Here is a 6,000-nt window from a genome sequence, read left to right on the forward strand (position 1 = left end):
GCATACCATATACATGTGAGATAAAGAGGACAAAATAGAAGGTATGATGCGAGAAAGTGACGTGATAACTAACATACTTCTGGTCCAGTAATATTCAGGGAACATAATATTCCTGATAAACTCCATTTGTCAATAAATCGAACAAGGTCAGATCCATAAGGACATAGAACACAATTAATTTTACTCTATGTTCTCTACATTTGTTTCTCAATACTTCTTAAATCCCTAAAAAATGCATAAATATAACTCTTCTGTCACCACCAAAATGAGAGGAAGAAATATTCTAAAAATAGATTTGAACTACATCTATTGGTACTGAACTGGATGTACTAATTGTGACCTGATTCCTGACAGGCCCAATTTGTTATGGCCAATTTTAGTCAAACTTTTATATTTGCATGCCACACCTATTTCAATTTTATACATGAAGTCTTTTTGAATTTTATTACAAACAAGACACGTGACACCTTTCAGAAAGTGTGTAGTGCTGGTGTTCCACAGGGTGCAAGTTTTGGTCCAAGTGCTCTTGAGAAACCAAAACTTAATTTGCTATATCTTCCTTAATTATAAGAATTTTTCAATGCAATGAAAACCTGAATGTACAAGGCCTCTCTGAGAATATGTTTACAATTTGAAATTATTGATAAAGGAAATTTAAATAAACATTTAAATTTTAAAAACTACATTTTATTGAAAATATAAATTTTCCTACAAGTTTTAAAATTCAGTTTGACAAATTTTAGACAGCAAAGTTGACTAATACATGGTATTTAAAACAAATGGTAGCTTAAGTCTGTACAAGTGATATCATTTTTCCCAGGGTTAGTGAAGCAACACAGCTCATAGTGATTTTGGCAGCAAACCGCAATATGCCTGTCCAGATGCATATAGGTGTAGACACTAAAGAAACAGTGACAGGTGCTATGTTCCACATATTGTGTCAGGTACGTAGGCAGTTGTTTGTATAAGTAATAGCGCACTCAGATTTAAAGTTCGGATGGGACCACTACCATGTTGTATAGCAAAAATGCATTCCATTTCAATGTCAATAACTACAAAAGGTGACAATGGGATAGGAAAATACAGTTTCTAGGGAGGCTCTACCTTACTGAAAAATGGTGTTATTCTCTCTCATGAAGACCTAAGCCATGTCTTTGTGGTGCTATATATCAGTGTGGTGATATGAACTAATCATGGTCACTTATGACAGTACACTTCACATGTCCTTATGAAACCTTGCTATCACCACCGGACTACTGGAGAGCTTCCAAACTGATCCAACTCTAACATTTTGTTCCAGATACAATGTTAGACCTGAAAAGATATAACATGTCTCACTTGATTCTAGAAAACAGTAAGATGTAGGTAAATGAATTTAAAATGTGTTCGATATGGTGATTTCAAAATAACATTAAGGTTGCAAGCATGGGAAAAATATTAAACATGACAGACTGACACTCAAAAAGGTGAAGCGATGACCATGTATTAAAGTGATAAATTTATCCTAAAAATATATGGGGTTTCTAGAAGCATATTTAGCCATTTACAGGTTAAATAGCAAATCAGGTAGACTATGTATCATACAGTTTAAGGCAATGTTGGGGCTGTGAGGTTTGATGATTGGTGCAAACATTAGTACATACCAGTATACAGGAAAGTCAAGCGACAATGTAATAAATTAAAATATATGACTATAAGCGATCTTATTCATGAGGGAAATAACAATTTTGGATATTGCAGATGAATACAGCAAAATGTGGCCACACAGATCAACTATAGATACCAATAAATCCTATATCGTCAACTAAATGTGAAATTCTGATCCCCAAAACGTGAAAACCAGGATGGACATTTACATATGTGGGACATATACAATGTACTTCTTAAGATCAAATGTGCAAACAAAATTCAAATGATCTGTTTCAACATTTATCATTAAGAGTGTTGGTTACCAATTATTAAACTCAATGATTCAATGGAATCAGATATCAGCTGATGCTACAATACTGCACACTGTCATAGTACTAAATTGAAATATGTTATCATACATAGGCCTACTCATGATGAAAATAACATTTTGGGATATTTTCAGCGCACACAGCCAGAAATGGGCCTTACAGATTCACTATATGTACAATGTCAGCCTATATGATGTACTGAATGTGAACGTTTGATCCCAAACATTCTAAAATATATGAATATTTGTTCATGTGGGATATGTAGCTATCGCAAAATCAGTTGTACAAAGTTGAATTCAAATAATCTGTTTGAATATTTCTTATGCAATCTTTAGAGTGTCAGTTAACAAATATTATTAGTAATTAATAATGCATAAAGCAAGATGGATCATCAGCATTCCCATAACATCATATAGGCCACAATGCTGCACTACACCAATCAATATCGTAACCAAACTGAACAATACAATGGAATGCATTTTGTGTTCAGCTTATATTATTTTGCTGTTTTCTTACATCCAAGGGTAATATACATGGGGAAAGTATATTTTATCCCTTTGAATTGTATTTCATTCTGGGACAGTTTAAAATGATTTAGTAGAGAACTTGACTAGGTTCTAGTATAAAGTTTTCATCTCTGTCCTCTCACTAAATACCCTATAACTATGTTTGTAAAAAATTACTGAAGGCCATACAAGCAGATATGTGTTACTCAGGAAGTGACCCCATGATAAACTCATAAATTAACTGCTTGGACCCCTAATAAATACTTTGAATGACCAATACAAACTGGAATTTTGTCTTCGTGTATTTTAAATGATGGTCTCATTTTGACTTACAAAGATATTTTCTCTGACAAAATTTGACAAATATCCAACATTGGAACTTATATATGGTGTAGGAATATTTACATGCTGATATCATTTAATATCATTTCAACAAATATTATATATTTTGGAGTAAATGTTTTAATTTTTTATACTTCTTTTTAAATTTCATTTAAATTTTTCAAAATAAAACTTAACTTTTTATTTCTAATTTCATTCTACTGTTTTTCAAAGTCAATATACATAACATATTGAAATTTCATGTGTCGTTCATTAATAATAAAGATTTAATACCAGTTTAATCTTTACTCAAATACTGCACTGACAGGACATAGCACAATTAATTTTGTTATATGTTCTCTACATTTGGTTCTCGAGGCTGACATTTCCACTGTGTGACAATCAGTACAAATCATATGTTAATCTAAAAATACCTTCACGGTGAAGTTCTTGCCAAAGGTTTTTTTGAGAGGCTGGACTGTCAACAGAGCAGTATGTAAACAGAACACATATTTCACTTCCGGATCATCACCATGGCCTTATTACTGACTATGCACTATCGCCAAAATACACATGGAAAACCACACCTGAGCTCATATTCTCAAGAATAAACAATGACCTTTAAATCCCTATCAAAATCGCATAAATATAACTCTTCTATCACCATGACAATGAGAGAGGAATAAATGTTCTAACAATAGACTAGAACTACCTTTGTGAGTACCGAACTGGAAGTACTGAGACCTGATTATATAATCATCGGTTACTATCTTCCATTTGGATCTGGTTAGAAGAAAAGAGAACAAAATGCTAAATTTGAACAAGAGGTTTACTTTAATTGAATTGGTACCTCACCAAAGTGAGGCTTCAAAGAATGGTCTATAGACTCATTAAATGTTCCTCTCCACGGTAATCTTTAGTAAAAGGCGAAAGATTAATACGATGTGAAGAGAAACCAGAGTAATCATTATACTTTCACGCTTTATTTTGAAGAGAAATAGTTTGAACTTTCCAAATGCTTTTGTAAAGACGATAGTGGAATGGTTATGTCTACAAAGATCCAAAAGGGTCATAGTTTTCAATATACAGTGTCATTTTGCTATTGGCTATTTTGAATTTCAGTGAAACCCATTTATTTTCTTTATACTGGTAGAAAGGATACTAATTAATATTTCTATATTTCTTGTCGTGGAAAAGGCAGGGGGAGTTAATTTGACAGTGAAAGGGATGTAATCCACATTCGTTAGATGTTCGAGTTATCGAGATGGATTATAACTACCTATTTATACATCAGGAAAAGATTACTAATTTGGAAAAAAATAACAGGTGTTTTATTCATATAGGAAATCAAAATTTACTTGAAGAAAAAAAATTCCATTTTAGATTAATGCAACGTGTGGATGTTTCAGATGTTTGGGATATCATCTGTCTTCTCCGAGGAGAGCAATGTAGACCTTAAACCTGGCATATGTACTAGCAAACTAGGGTATGTTATACCAAGCTTAGACCATTAACTGTCTTTATTGCGTTTGGTACAATTCCAATAGGTGGTCCACACATGGTTAAGTAAAGATTCAGACATGTTTAGGCTGCCGTTAATGAAATTGAGTCGCAATTATTACTTCCGGATCAGTACCCACAAAAGTAGTCCCAGTCTATATTTAGAGCATTGTTTCCTCTCTCGTTTCGGTAGTGGTACGCAGCTTAGATTTCGGCTTTTGAGGTATAGATTTCAGGAAAATTAAATTGAAAACTCTTTGTAAAATGAGCATCAATGAGTTTCTCTTCCTACTGCTAAAACTGTTAGATCCAACTCGCAAAAAAGGCGCATAACATATTCCCATGTTGTTGTTGTGGGAATAACGCCATTTTTCAGCACGTGATAGGCTATACATGGCGGCCAGTATAAATAGTGGCATAAGAAACTGGAGAAAACCTCGGGAAGAGCCACCGACTCACGAGAGGCTAATGGCAACCTTTCTCATATACACACATAGACCGACCCCGAGACCCGAACCACGTGGATCGAGATGAGATGGCAGTGATTGGTAAAGTCGAGCGCTTTAGAACACTCGGCCATCCGGGTTCCCGTTTAATTCCATGTAGTTTAAAATTAGCATTTAAAACCTTAATACTTACGTGTAAATTCTTCATTTCTTTTAAGGTATGTCACCTGCTGTGATACATCGCCAGCATTGAAAATTATTTTCTGTCGGAAACGTGTCATGCCGTTTTCATAGATTTGTATGTTTTGAGTTTAAATGAATGCAGCCGGTGTTACTATCCATCAAAAATAATAGTAATACAAAGTTTATGTAAGTAACAACTCAGATTTCGTTAGAGATTTTCAATCACAAATACATAAAAGTAGCTAGAAATACGAGGCCTCCAAAGTTGTATATTAAAACTTGCTGGTACTCTGTGACATGTGAATGGTTTTAAGATTGTTCTTTTTGAATTATTTTTAGGCAGCCATAGTCAAAAAAATTTCCTTAATGTTATTTCGTCTGTTTTGCTTTAATTTGGTTTCGTTAGATGCCTCAAGGAGCAAATCTGAGCAGCTTTGATCATTAATGAAATTGTAAAGCCGATGTAATAAGCCTTTCCCAAAGAATTTATTAATTTCTTAGAATTAGTTCGAAGATGAAAAATACCATGGCACATGCTCATAGGTAGAGAAAAAAATAATGAACAGATCACAGCAAACAAACAAAAAACCCCAACCATGTTGCCACTTTCACATGGACGTAAGCTTATGGTGCTTTAGGTTCGTTGATATTAGACACACACACACACACACACACACACACACACACACACACACTGTTTACTCATATTCAGCGTGATGTTGTGAGTTTGACGCCATTTTCCAACAATAACAAGAAAAAAACAACTTGCATCTTTCAAATGCAATTAATATTACAGTACCTTCGGTTCTTTGATTTTCAGTCAAAACACACACACACACACACACACACACACACTCGTGCATGTATATACACAGGGCGTTTTTACTGCAGACGAGTTTCAAATATACACTTAACAGATCTTAATTTCCAAAACTTTGATACATCTAGTCCACAATCGTTAGATCACGCCTCTTTTTATTAGCGGATTGATTATTCAGATTGGTTTTACTGGGTTTAATGCCATTTTGCAGCACATGATTGGTATATATATGAACGCTAAATTGATACACTTTGGATGACCATATG

General features: G+C 34.0%; 1 non-coding gene across 1 annotated transcript; it reads right to left on the reverse strand.

The window, feature by feature from the left end:
* Nucleotides 1-3,633: 3,633 nt before the first annotated feature.
* LOC149777038 (U5 spliceosomal RNA) lies at nucleotides 3,634-3,749 on the reverse strand. The gene has a single exon (XR_016416312.1). It is a non-coding gene; the product is annotated as a U5 spliceosomal RNA (small nuclear RNA).
* Between the last annotated feature and the right edge of the window lie 2,251 nt (nucleotides 3,750-6,000).

This window comes from Sinohyriopsis cumingii, chromosome 18 (assembly GCF_028554795.1).
Source record: "Sinohyriopsis cumingii isolate HCF-2022 chromosome 18, ASM2855479v2, whole genome shotgun sequence".
Classification (NCBI taxonomy): Eukaryota; Metazoa; Mollusca; class Bivalvia; order Unionida; family Unionidae; genus Sinohyriopsis; species Sinohyriopsis cumingii.